The sequence below is a fragment of the Dama dama genome, chromosome 13 (genome assembly GCF_033118175.1).
Source record: "Dama dama isolate Ldn47 chromosome 13, ASM3311817v1, whole genome shotgun sequence".
In the NCBI taxonomy this organism is placed as follows: domain Eukaryota; kingdom Metazoa; phylum Chordata; class Mammalia; order Artiodactyla; family Cervidae; genus Dama; species Dama dama.
In genome coordinates this window covers 25,303,771-25,318,145 of record NC_083693.1, presented here as the reverse complement: position 1 = coordinate 25,318,145, position 14,375 = coordinate 25,303,771, and the positions used below count along the sequence as shown (strand labels likewise).

The following is a 14,375-nucleotide window of genomic DNA, read 5'->3' as shown; positions in this document are numbered from 1 at the left end:
TGCTGCAGCATGCCAGCTCTTAGCTGCGGCATACGGGATCTAGTTCCCTGACCAGGGATTGAACCCGGGCCCCCTGCATTGGACGCGTGGAGTCTTAGCAACTGGACCACCAGGGAAGTCTGCAGAGAGCCTGTTGTTAAAACAGAAGCGCACGGAGGGGGACAGCCCTGCGTCGCTGTCCCAAGTGTTCCCCGCTCCGCACCCCCTCCAGCTCCTCCCTGGGCCTCCTGTGTCCTTTCTCCGCTAGGTGAGCAGCCCAGGAGCTGAGCTCTGGCCAGGGACCCACCTCCTGGACGGACACACGGCCACGGCCACATCCCTGCTTGGAGTCAGGCCTGATTACGCCGAGCTGTCGCTGTGGGTTGGGCTTTAGAAACCGACCATACTGGCCAGTTGGGTTTTCTTCGTTGCTTCCAGGACGTGTTACACTAAACCTTTCACATGTGCTAGATGGCTCCATCCTTCTCTGGGAGGCAGGTCTCTCTCCTCGTTTTCCACAGGAAAACGTGAAGCTCAGAGCGGATGCCACATGAGCCCGGCTCCGGAGTGTGGGCTCCGCAGCCATCTGACCTCGTTCACCGCTGCATCCGTCCTGTGGGGTCGGGGTTGACAGGCCGTGCGGTGAGTATTTGTCGAGCGCAGGAATGAACGTGTTCACTGCTGCCCGCCTGACGACGTGACTAACCGTGACCACGTCTGTGCACCTCCCGCCCCGTTCTCTGACCACATCCGCCCGCCCTCCCTTACCATTTCCACCTCGCTGGCCTACGTTCAAATTCTCAGAAGTGCAGGACTCCCACCCCAGGGTCTTCGCACATGCTACTTTTGCCTGGACTGCTCTTTGCCTCTCGAGCTAACTCCTATCTGTCCTGCAGGTCTAAGGGTGTCCTTCCCACACCCTCTGGCAAAGTAGCAGTCCTTGTTTTAATCTCTAATTTTTTTCTTTTAGTATTTAAAGAATTTTTGTTTTATATTGGAGTAGAGCTGATGAACAATCTTATGTTAGTTTCAGGTGTACAACAAAGTGATTCAGTTATCTGTCTACTTTTATGTATTCTTTTTCATATTCTTTGCCCATTTAGGTTATTTTAGAATATTGAGCAGAGTTTCTTGTGCTATTCAGTAGATCCTTGTTGGTTATCTTTTAACTTTTTTTATTACCTAAAAAAAATCTTTTTATCGGAGGATAATTGCTTCCCAGCATTGCGCTGGTTTCTGCCATGCATTGTTTGTGCTGGGTCTTGGTTGCCGTGTGGGCTTTTGTCTAGTTTTGGGGAGTTGGGGCTGTTCTCTGTTATGGTGTGGGGGCTTCTCACTGCAGTGGCTTCTCTTGTTGGGGAGCACAGGCCCCAGGGCGTGCAGGCTCAGGGGCTGAGGCTCCCGGGCTTAGTTGCTCCATGGCGTGTGGGGTCTTCCCAGACTGGGGATCAGACCTGAGTCTCCTGTATTAGCAGGCAGATTCTTTACCCCAGAGCCAGCAGGGAGCCCCTCGTTATCATTTTAAAATATAGCAGTGTGTACATGTCAGCCTCAAACTCCCAGTCTGTGCCAACCCCCAGCTCTTCCCCTCTGGTATCCATAAATTCATTCTCTTAAGCCTGGGAGTCTGTTTCTATTCTGTAAATAGGTTCATTTGTATCATTTTTTCCTATCCATAAGTGATATCCTATGATACTTCCCTTTCTCTAACTTCACTTAGCATGAATCTTTAGGTGCATGCATGATGCTGCAAATGGCACTATTTCTTTTTTTTTAGTTCAGTCGCTCAGTCATGTCTGACTCTTTGCGACCCCATGGACTGCAGCATGCCAGGCTTCCCTGTCCATCACCAACTCCTGGAGCCTGGCTCAAACTCATGTCCACTGAGTTGGTGATGCCATCCAACAATCTCATCCTCTGTCGTCCCCTTCTCCTCCTGCCTTCAGTCTTTCCCAGCATCAGAGTCAGTGAGTCAGCTCTTCGTATCAGGTGGCCAAAGTATTGGAGCTTCAACATCAGTCCTTCCAATGAATATGCAGGACTGATCTCCTTTAGGATGGACTAGTTCGATCTCCTTGCAGTCCAAGGGACTCTCAAGTGTCTTCTCCCAACACCACAGTTCAAAAGCATCAATTCTTCAGCGCTCAGCTTTCTTTATGGTCTAACTCTTACATCCTTACATGATTACTGGAAAAACCATAGCTTTGACTTTATGAAACTTTGTTGGCAAAGTAATGTCTTTGCTTTTTAATATGCTGTCTAGGTTTGTCATAGCTTTTCTTCTAAGGAGCAAGCGTCTTTTAATTTCATGGGTGCAGTCACAATCTGCAATGATTTTGGAGCCCAAGAAAATAAAGTCTCTCACTGTTTCCAATTGTTTCCACATCTATTTGCCATGAAGTGATGGGACCAGACGTCATGATCTTTGTTGTTTTTATTTTTATTTTTTTTATTAGTTGGAGGCTAATTACTTCATAGCATTTCAGTGGGTTTTGTCATACATTGATATGAATCAGCCATAGATTTACACGTATTCCCCATCCTGATCCCCCCTCCCACCTCCCTCTCCACCCGATTCCTCTGGGTCTTCCCAGTGCACCAGGCCCGAGCACTTGTCTCATGCATCCCACCTGGGCTGGTGATCTGTTTCACCATAGATAGTATACATGCTGTTCTTTTGAAACATCCCACCCTCACCTTCTCCCACAGAGTTCAAAAGTCTGTTCTGTACTTCTGTGTCTCTTTTTCTGTTTTGCATATAGGGTTATCGTTACCTTCTTTCTAAATTCCATATATATGTGTTAGTATGCTGTAATGTTCTTTATCTTTCTGGCTTACTTCACTCTGTATAATGGGCTCCAGTTTCATCCATCTCATTAGAACTGATTCAAATGAATTCTTTTTAACGGCTGAGTAATATTCCATGGTGTATATGCACCACAGCTTCCTTATCCATTCATCTGCTGATGGGCATCTAGGTTGCTTCCATGTCCTGGCTATTATAAACAGTGCTGTGATGAACATTGGGGTGCAAGTGTCTCTTTCAGATCTGGTTTCCTCAGTGTGTATGCCCAGAAGTGGGATTGCTGGGTCATATGGCAGTTCTATTTCCGGCTTTTTAAGAAATCTCCACACTGTTTTCCATAGTGGCTGTACTAGTTTGCATTCCCACCAACAGTGTAAGAGGGTTCCCTTTTCTCCACACCCTCTCCAGCATTTATTGCTTGTAGACTTTTGGATAGCAGCCATCCTGACTGGCGTGTAATGGTACCTCATTGTGGTTTTGATTTGCATTTCTCTGATAATGAGTGATGTTGAGCATCTTTTCATGTGTTTGTTAGCCATCTGTATGTCTTCTTTGGAGAAATGTCTGTTTAGTTCTTTGGCCCATTTTTTGATTGGGTCATTTATTTTTCTGGAATTGAGCTTCAGGAGTTGCTTGTATATTTTAGAGATGAAGCCTTTGTCTGTTTCTTCATTTGCTATTATTTTCTCCCAATCTGAGGGCTGTCTTTTCACCTTACTTATAGTTTCCTTTGTAGTGCAAAAGCTTTTAAGTTTCATTAGGTCCCATTTGTTTAGTTTTGCTTTTATTTCCAATATTCTGGGAGGTGGGTCATAGAGGATCTTGCTGTGATTTATGTCGGAGAGTGTTTTGCCTATGTTCTCCTCTAGGAGTTTTATAGTTTCTGGTCTTACATTTAGATCTTTAATCCATTTTGAGTTTATTTTTGTGTATGGTGTTAGAAAGTGTTCTAGTTTCATTCTTTTACAAGTGGTTGACCAGTTTTCCCAGCACCACTTGTTAAAGAGGTTGTCTTTTTTCCATTGTATATCCTTGCCTCCTTTGTTTTTTGAATGTTGAGTTTTAAGACAGCACACTCCTCTTTCACTTTCATCAAGAGGCTCTTCGGTTCCTCTTCGCTTTCTGCCATAAGGGTGGTGTCATCTGCATATCTGAGGTTATTGATATTTCTCCCGGCAATCTTGATTCCAGCTTGTGCTTCACCGAACCTGGCATTTTGCATGATATACTCTGCATATAAGTTAAATAAGCAGGGTGACAGTATACAACCTTGATGTACTCCTTTCCCAATTTGGAACCAGTCCATTGTTCCATGTCCAGTTCTACCTGTCACTTCTTGACCTACATACAGATTTCTCAGGAGGCAGATAAGGTGGTTTGCTATTCCCATCTCTTTAAGAATTTTCCAGAATTTGTTGTGATCCACACAGTCAAAGGCTTTAGCATAGTCAATGAAGCAGATATTTTTCTGGAACTCTCTTACTTTTTCTCTGATCCAACGGACGTTGGCAATTTGATCTCTGGTTCCTTTGCCTTTTCTAAATCCAATTTGAACACCTGGAAGTTCTCAGTTCATGTACTATTGAAGCCTGGCTTGCAGAATTGGGAGCATTACTTTGCTAGCATGTGAGATCAGTGCAATTGTGAAGTAGTTTGAACATTCTCAGGCATTGCTTTTCTTTGGGATTGGAATGAAAACTGACCTTTTCCAGTCCAGTGACCACTGCTGAGTTGTCCAAATTTGCTGGCATATTGAGTGCAGCACTTTCACGGCATCATCTTTTAGGATTTGAAATAGCACATCACCTCTACCAGCTTTGTTCATAGTGATGCTTCCTAAGGCCCACTTGATTTCACACTCCAGGATGTCTGACTCTAGGTGAGTGATCACACCATCATGGTTATCTGGGTTGTAAAGATCTTTTTTGTATAGTTTTTCTGTGTATTCTTGCCACCTCTTAATATCTTCTACTTCTGTTGGGTCCATATCGTTTCTGTCCTTTATTGTGACTGCCTTTGCATGAAATGTTCCCTTGGTAGCTTTAATTTTCTTGAAGAGATCTCTAGTCTTTCCCATTCTATTGTTTTCCTCTATTTCTTTGCATTGATCACTGAGGAGGGCTTTCTTATCTCTCGTTGCTGTTCTTTGGAACTCTGCATTCAAATGGGAATATCTTTCTTTTCTCCTTTGCCTTCCGCTTCTCTTCTTTTCTCAGCTATGTGTAAGGCCTCCCCAGACAGCCGCTTGGCCTTCTTGCATTTCTTTTCCACGGGGATGGTCTTGATCACCACCTCCTGTACAGTGTTACGAACCTCTGTCCATAGTTCTTCAGGCGCTCTGTCATATCAAATCCCTTGAATCCATTGGTCACTTCCACTGTATAGTCATAAGGGATTTGATTTAGGTCATATCTGAATGGCCTATTGGTTTTCCCTACTTTTTTCAATTTAAGTCCGAATTTTGCAATAAGGAAAAATTGTCTCTTGTAACAGACTTAATAAAGTCTGTTTTGTCTGATACGATTACTGCTGCTCCAGCTTTCTTTTGATCTCCATTTGCATGGAGCACCTTTCTCCTCCCCCCTTTCAGTCTGTGGGTGCCCTAGATCTGAGTGGGTCTCTTGTGGACAGCATGTATCCTCTCCTTTTGCCTTTTGTTGATTTGTTTTCATAGACCTTTTCTCATCCCACTTTGTTCTCTTGTGATTGGATGACTAACTTTAGTGTTGTGTTTGAATTCCTTTTTCTTTTTCGTGTTTATCTATTGTTAATTTTTGGTTTGCACTTACCTTAAAGTTTTGATTTAGCAGCCTATATATAAACAAGGTTGTTTTAAGTTGCTGGTTTTTAAATTTCAATTGCATTTCCAATATCCTGCATTTGTATTCTTCTCTCCTCACTGCTGCTGCTAAGTCACTTCAGTGGTGTCCGACTCTGTGCGACCCCACCCCTGGGATTCTCCAGGCAAGAACACTGGAGTGGGTTGCCATTTCCTTCTCCAATGCATAAAAGTGAAAGTGAAGTCGCTCAGTCGTGTCTGACTCTTCACGACCCCTTGGACTGCAGCCCACCAGGCTCCTCCGTCCATGGGATTTTCCAGGCAAGAGTACTGGAGTGGGGCACCATTGTCTTCTCCGTCTCTCCTCACATTTGATGTCATATTTGTGTGTGGGTCATTTCCTACCTTTACTGTATATTTACCTTTATCAGTGAGTTTTCCCATTTGTAATTTTCTTGTTTCTAATTGTAGCCTTTTTTTTCCCACCTCGAGAAGTTCTTTTATCATTAGCTGCAAAGCTGGTTGGTGGTGCTGAATTCTCTTAGCTTTTGTCTGTCAGTGAACCTGTTGGTTTTTCCATCAAATCTGAATGAGAACCTTGCTGGATAGAGTATTCTTTGTTGTAGCTTTTTCATCAGTTTAAATGTAGTGTGAAGCTTCCCAGGTGGCTCAGGGGTAAAGAATCCTCCTGTCAATTCAGGTGGTGTGGGTTCAGTCCCTGAACCCCTGGCGGGAAGATCCCTGGACAAGGAAATGGGAACCCACTCCAGTATTCTTGCCTGGGAAATCCCGTGGACAGAGGAGCCTGCTGGGCTACAGTCCACAGGGTTACAAAGAGACGGCTGTGTTCTCAAGATGTGTCTAAGCAGCCCGCCTGCTGAGGGGTGGGTTTGGGTTCCCACCCTGTTGGAGCCCAGAGCTTGTTGGGTGGGGTCAGGTCCTGGTGAGAAAATGACGCCCTCCAGGAAGGCTCACGTCAGTGAGTACTCCCCAGAATGACCACTTTCAGTGTCTTTGTCCCCGCCGTCTGCCACAGCCGCCCCCCACTTCCTCAGGAGACCCTCCAGTACCAGCAGGTAGGTAGGTCTGGCCTAGGCTCTTATGAGGTCACTGGTTTTGTTATTTCTTCCCTGGCGGCTCAGACGGTAAAGTGTCTTCCTACAATGCAGGAGACCTGGGTTCGATCCCTGGGTTGGGAATATCCCCTGGAGAAGGCAATGGTACCCCACTCCAGTACTCTTGCCTGGAAAATCCCATGGACGGAGGAGCCTGGTAGGCTACAGCCCGTGGGGTCGCAAAGAGTCGGGCACGACTGAGTGACTTCACTTTCACTTTCACTGGGTCTTCGTGCGCATAAGATCTGTGCACCCTCCCAGAGTGGAGTGTGTTTCTCCCAGTCCTGTGGAATTCCTGCAGTCCAGCCCTGCCGGCCTTCGAAACCAGGTTCTCTTGAGGTGCCTCCTCCCAGTCAAGACTGGGGAGCCTGACAGGGGCTCAGAACTTTTACTCCCATGGGACAACTTCTATAATAAGTTCCAGTTTGTGAGTTTCCCTCCTCGCAGGTATGGGATTTGTTTTTATCGTGATTGCATCCCTCCTGCCATCATATTGTGGCTTCTTCTTTGTCTGTGGAAGTAGCGTATCCTTTCTGGTAGGTTCCAGCATTTTTTTTTTGGTCGATGCTTGTTCAGCAGTTAATTGTAATTTCGGTGTTTTCGTAAGAAGAGGTGAGTGCACATCTTTCTGCTCTGGCATTTTGTCTCCGCTACTGTTTTATGCACTTGCTTCCTTCCATGTTTTATTGGCTCTTTTTTCCCTTGGAGTGAAGCTCAGTTTCACTTGCTCATAGCTTGCAGAAGGCTCTCACCCAGGACTTTAGACCACAGTTCCTGGTGCAAAATGGCTCTCTAATCTCTCTTAAGTTTTTTTCCCACATATAGCACTTCTATGTGTGTTGGCTGTATACATTGGCTGTATACATTTGTTCATACAAGCCTGCAGTTTCTCCCACTGGAGCCGATCCACAGAGATGGTAGCTGTATCTGCCGTCCCCTTTCTCTGGGCCTGGCACGGTGCCCACTGGGTTGAGGGTGTGCAGAGTGTGTGTCTGCAGAAGCTGGATGGAGGTGAGCAAAGCCCAGCTCAGGGAGGTGACAGGCTAGCTCCGTTCTCACTCCAGGCCTTCCGCCCAGGGTCTGCGCCCCAGCCCCTCCTTGTGGCCTTGCCATCAGGTCCGACTCCAGGTGAGGACAGAAGGCGGTAGGTGCGATTCACCTTTTCTCTCTCGTTCCTCTGCAGATGCTGTGTGTTTCTCCCCGCCCCACGGCCGCGGCCCTCGCTCTTGCATGTGGCCCTGACCTTGTCTGTGGGTCGCTCCGCCTGGCCCAGTGCTCTGAGTGGCCAGAAGCCGGCCCACCAGCCCTGGGAGCGACGGCCTCGGGGGCTGCTCCGAGCTTCAGGGAAGAAGAGCCGTCTCCCGCGTGCTATGGGTCTGGCTGAGGCCTTGCCTGCTTTGTGGTGGTTTGCCGGGGGAGAAGACCTTCCAGGGGGCTGTGGACGGACAGCAAGAGTCCCTCGGCCTGGAGGAGAAAGACAAGTCTGCAGAGCCTTGAGGGCATCCTGGACTGGGGCGGGGGGCTGGGGGGGCTGGGCGGGTGTGGGATAGCACAGTCTTGGGCTCCGGGCTTCCCTGGTGGTGTTGTAAAGTCTCCCCACACAGGACACCCCCAGCCCCTGGGAACTGGGTGCACGGGGGCTGAGGCTGGATTGTGCTGTGGAGAAAGTCTTAAGGGAGAGAACCGTTCAGTGACAGCCACTAGGCCTTCTCAGCAAATGACCTCCAGGCCACCAGCGTTAAATAGGCTCCCGAGAGGCGGGCCTCACCCCCAGCGACCCACCATCTCCCGGGTGCAGGCACAGGTGTGCAGGGACCCTGGGTGGCACGTGCCCATGGGGCTGCCCATCACCTCCCCCAGAGCCCAGACCAGGAGCAGATGTGAGCTGGGGCCCACTGGGGGACTCCAGGGTGCCCACAACAGACCCCACCACGGGCTGGACTCAGCTTGGAGAGGATGACAAAGCCCTGTGACGCTGGCCTCTCAACCTTCCAACTGGTGATGGGGTCTGGCTCACGTGTCCCCTAAGCTCAAAACGTGACAGTGGTTGCAAGAGAACTGCCAAGCATTTGTTCATCCTCCCACCTTCCAAGTATCGGGCACCTCACAGGTCCAGCCACAGCCGCGGGCTTCTGGAAAGGTCGGCTCCTACCGGTGCCCCCCTCACCTAGCGTTTGAGGGTCTGGGCTTGTCCCTTGCCTGCCCTGGTGCACCCAAGTAGGCTGTACTACTCGTGGGGCCGGTTGCTTCCGAGTTGGCCCTGCCCCCTTACAGGACCTCTGTGCTGGCTCCGGGCCTGTGGGTGTCCCCGGGGCCCCAAGGGCATCTTTAGGGCAGGGTTGGCCCACAGATGTGCACCAGCCATAGGCCATCCGCTTCCCCTGGGGAAAAAGCAGAAGGCACGTCTCCAGGTTCCTGGGGCCCCACAGCCCCCGCCTGTGTCCGAGGCTACACCTTGCTCTCAGTGCTTCCTCTCAGACACCCAGAAACCAGGGGCCTGGTCCCCGGAGATGGCTCAGCCCGAGACGCCGGGGAAGCGGCAGCCCCGGTCCAGCGCCCGCACCGCCTGGAGGGCCCCCTGGCCTGTTGGATTGCTGCGCTCGTCACAGGTCTGGCAGCACAAAGGACCTCACAGTGGTGCTTTCTCCACAAGTTGTGTTGTTTTTACCCATTTCTAACTTAATAAAAGAGTTGAGAAATCTTGCCTTCCTGGGGTGCCGAGGCCAGTCTTGGGGGATGCAGGGTGTGAGTGGGCTGATTTCTGCTGCAGCAGTCAGGGCTCACGGCCTGCTGGGGGAGACCCACGGGCACCCAGAGGTCAGGGCCTCCTGTCCTCAGATCGTTTCAGCAGCACAGGCCTCACATTGATTCTCATGTGGGGTGCTGAGGACTCCTTCCCTGAAAAGCCCATGCGTGAGTGTCAACTTAAAGCTGTAATTCCACTGATTGCCACGTTTGTGCGCTGTGAGCCCCCAGCTAACACTCATTTGTGTGAAAGTAACACCAGCTGCGTTAAGGGAGGCATCACCACTCGAGGGTCTAGCATCGGTTACAACACTAATGCCCAGGTTTGCCTGCGCCCCTTTCACTCATTTTCATAGCTATTAGGTGCTGTAAACTCAAGGTGGGACAGGCAGGGCTGTGACAACCGCAGAGTAAAGAGGAAGCCCTGTACAACGTCCCACCACAGGCTCTGGACACCAGCCACACCCCTGATGACGGGGACAGTGGCCGGCACACCGTGGGGAAAGATGAGGCTGGCGTCCATTCCAACAGTGGCCTTCACACCCAAAGTACTGGACTCAGTCTATACAAGGATGCTCCCCCATGAAAACACCCCCTCAGGACCACAGTAAGTAACTTTTCCGTCTAAACTTATAGAGACGAAAGTAAAATGAAAAAGCAGAGGAACTAATCCCAATTAAAGGAACAAGAAATCCTGTGAAAGAACAAATAATGAAGCAGACCTCACCAGTCTACTAGACCCCAAGTTCAAAGAGCAGGTAATAGAAGTGCTAAAGTCATTAAGAAAGATTATTGATAGAAATTACTTCAGGCTTCTTTTCTGAACATGACAGATAGGAAGCTCAAGATCAATCACAGAAAGAAAAATGGAGAAGAAAACAAATACATGGAGACTAAACAACATGCTCCTGAAGAAGCACTGCTCAGTGATCAAATCAGAGGAAATCAGGAAATACCTTGAGACAAAAGACAATGAGAACACAACCTTAGAAGATCTATGGGACGCAGCGTAACAGTTTTAACAGAATTTCATAGCGATACAGGCCTTCCTGAAGAAACTAGAATAATCTCAAGCAACCTAAAAGAATTAGAATAAATAAAACTAAAGTCAGCAGAAGGAAGGAAATAAAAAGTTCAGAGAGAAAATAGAGATTAAAAAAGAACAATGGAAAAAAAAAAGTGAAACTAAGATACTTTTTAAAAAATAAAATTGACAAACCTCTAGTCAGGCTCACCAGGAAAAAGAGAGAAGCCAGATAATCAAAATAGGAATGGAAGAAGAGAAATAACTTCTAGTACCACAGAAACAAAAAGATCATCATGCTAGAATACTAGGAACTGTTGGTGGTACAATTGCTAAGTCATGTCTGACTCTTGTGACCCCATGGACTGTAGTTTGCCAGGCTCCTCTGTCCTGGAGATTTCCCAAGAAAGAACACTGGAGTGGGTTGCCATTTCCTTCTCCAGGGGATCTTCCCAACCCAGGAATCAAACTGCATTGCAGGTGGATTCTTTACTGACTAAGCTATGAGGGAATCCAGTGGACAGTTAGGCGGCAACAAATTGGACACCACAGAAGAAACAGGTGCGTTTATAGAGACCTACAGCCTGCCAAAATTGAGTCAAGAAGAAGCATCATTTTACCAAACCAATCACTAGAAGTGAAACACAATTTGTAATTGTAAAAACTCTCTGCAAACGGAAGTCCAGGAGTGGACAGCTTCACTGGGTAAACAAAGGATTTATCCTGATCCTTCTCAAACCCTCTGAAAAGACTGAGGAGGAGGGAACAACCACAAAGTCACTCTATGACACCACTGTCACCCTGATACCCAAACTAGACAACGCCACTAAAAAAAAAAATTTACAGGTGAATATCTTTGATGAATACTGATGCAAAATTCCTCAACAAAATATTAGCAAACCTTGACAGCTGGCAGTCTAATGAGAAGGATGTATCGGGATCACTGCCGCAGGGACTCTGTGGGACCCCCAGCACATGGCCTGCTCCAGATCTTTCTGGTGTGCATTTCTGGGCCTGGGGCTGGGCACCAGGAGACAGGGACTTGTTACCTCTTACTGAATGCTGCTGGGCCAGGTACAACTGCTGGGTGAGGGTGGACAGGGTGGGTCCCTCTCCAGCATGTCTCCTGGTCTGTGCCGGGCTGGTTCCAGACACTGGGTTTCACTGCAGGCATCCTGCTGGGGTCACCCTCAGCCAGCCAAAGCACACAGAAACTTTCACCAACGGAAAGATGTCCTTCCTACACCAGCTTCTGTCATTTGGACACCCTTTGTGCATGGAGAAAGTACTTTTTATCCTCCACTATTGCCGCAATGAAAAAAAAAATCAATAAATAAGACTAATAAAAATATGGGAATATTTAAAATAAAAAACTCAGCACACTGAGGGACTTCACTAGTGGTTAAGACTCCTCGCTCCCAATACAGGGGACAAAGGTTCAATCCCGGGTTGGGGGACTAAGATCCCACATGCTGCATGGTATGGTCCTAAAAAAAAAAATTGGCAAACAGAATTCAGTAGTACATAAGAAGGATTATACACCATGGTCCAGTTGAATTCATTCCAGGTTTCAAGGATAGTTCAACATACACAAATTAATAAATGTGATATACCCCATTAACAAAAGAAAAGACAATTATGGGTAGCAGGTTATACAGAGAAAAACAGCATACATATCACACTGGGGTACAATATGAAAATGGATAGAACTACATGAATTGACCAAACAAATACACTCAGAGGCTTAGAAAAGAAACCTATGGTTACTGGAGAAGGAAAATGCTGGACAGGGATAAATTAGCATGTGCAATAAAACTGGTATCTGTACAGTCAACAAGGACCTATTGTTTTGTATAGGGAACACTAGTCAACACACTGGAAAAAGTTATCTGGGGAAAGGGGGCAGAAACCAGTAGATGTAGTAGTATGTATAATTGAATGCATGTGCCTGATGGAGAAAACAAAAGCAACATTGCTTATCTCTGTTCCAATAGAAATAAAAGTGATACAAAACCATAAAAAAAAAGACAAAAACTACATGATCATCTCAATAGAGAAAAGGCATTTGATAAAATTTAATATCCATTCATGATAAAAGCTCTCACCAAAGTGGGTATTGAGGGAACATATCTCAGCATCATAAAAGCAATTTATAACATCCCTACAGCTAATATGACAGTGATGAAAACATAAAAACCTTGCTAAATAAATTGAGCAAGACAAGGATGCCCACTCTAACAACTTCTACTCAACACAGTATTGAAAGTCCTAGCTGTGGTGAATGAAACAAGAAATAATAGGTATTCAAATTGGAAAGGAAGAAGTCAAACTCCCCACAAACCTAAGGCCTAGAATAGAGAACCCAGAAATAAACCCACACACCTATGGTCAACCTACAACAGAAGCCAGAATATACAGTGCAGAAATGACAGTCCCTTCAGCGGTGGTGGTAGGAAAGCTGGACAGCTACGTATACTAACAAATGAAATTAGAACACTTCATATACAAAAAGAAAGAAAATGGTTTAAAGACCAAAATAAAAGATACCGTAAAACTCCCAAGAAACCATGGCAAAACATTCTGTCATAAATTGTAGCAATATTTTCTTAGGTCAGTCTCCCAAGACAAAAGAAAAAATAAATGATAACCTAATTAAAAGCTTTTGCACAGCAAAGGAAACCATCAACAAAATGAAAAGGCAGCCTATGGAATGGGAGAAAATATTTGCAAACAATGCAGATGATAAGAGGTTAATATCCAAAATATACAAACAGCTCATACAACTTGGTAAGAAAAGAACAAACTACTACCAATGGAAAAAAAAAAGGGGGGGGGGCAGAAGACCTAAATAGACATCTCTCCAAAGAAGACAATACAGATTGCCAATAGGTACATGAGAAGACGCTCAACATCACCACTAGAGAAATGCAAATCAAAACCACAATGAGGTATTGCCCCACATGGGTCAGAATGACCATGATCAGAAAGTCTATAAATAAATGCTGGAGAGGGTGTGAAGAAAAGGGTACCCTCCTACACTGTTGGTGGGACTATAAATTGGTACAGTCACTACAGAGAACAGTATAGGGGGTCCTTTCAAAACTAAAAATAGAGCTACCATACCATCCCATCACTTCATGGCAAATAGATAGGGAAACAGTGGCTGGCTTTATTTTTCTGGGCTCTAAAATCACTGCGGATGGTGAGTGCAGCCATGAAATTAAAAGATGCTTGCTCCTTGGAAGGAAAGTTATGACCAACCTAGACAGCATATTAAAAAGCAGAGACACTACTTTGCCAAAAAAGGCCCATCTAGTCAAGCCTATGGTTTTTCCAGTGGTCATGTATGGATGTGAGAGTTGGACTATAAAGAAAGCTGAGCACAGAAGAACTGATGCTTTTGAACTGTGGTGTTGGAGAAGACTCTTGAGAGTCCCTTGGACTGCAAGGAGATCCAACCAGTCCATTGTAAAGATCAGTCCTGGGTGTTCATTGGAGGGCCTGATGTTGAAGCTGAAGCTCCAATACTTTGGCCACCTGATGCAAAGAGCTGACTCATTTGAAAAGACCCTGATGCTGGGAAAGACTGACGGCAGGAGGAGAAGGGGATGACAGAGGATGAGATGGTTGGTTGGCATCACTGACTGGATGGACATGGGTTTGGGTGTACTCTGGGAGTTGGTGATGGACAGGGAGGCCTGGCATGCTGCGGTTCATGGGGTCACAAAGAGTCGGACACGACTGAGCGACTGAACTGAACTGAACCATATCATCCATCAGTCTCACCCCTGGGCATGTATCCAGAAAAGGTGAAAACTAATTTAAAAAGATACATGCACTCTAGTGCTCACAGAAGCACTATTTACAATAGTCAAGACCTGGAAACGACCGAGGTGGGCATCAGCAGATGATTGGTTTAAGAAGATA

At 46.6% G+C, this 14,375-nt stretch overlaps 1 protein-coding gene across 6 annotated transcripts in view; it reads left to right on the top strand.

Moving 5' to 3' along the window:
- Nucleotides 1–9,348, top strand: part of KLHL25 (kelch like family member 25) — a 51,981-nt gene extending 42,633 nt beyond the window's left edge. For all 6 annotated transcript variants that reach the window (XM_061158649.1, XM_061158646.1, XM_061158647.1 and 3 more), the window contains one exon: nucleotides 7,863–9,348. The gene's annotated coding sequence lies outside the window, so the exon portion shown is untranslated. The remainder of the gene's footprint in view (nucleotides 1–7,862) is intronic.
- The last annotated feature ends 5,027 nt before the right edge of the window (nucleotides 9,349–14,375 follow it).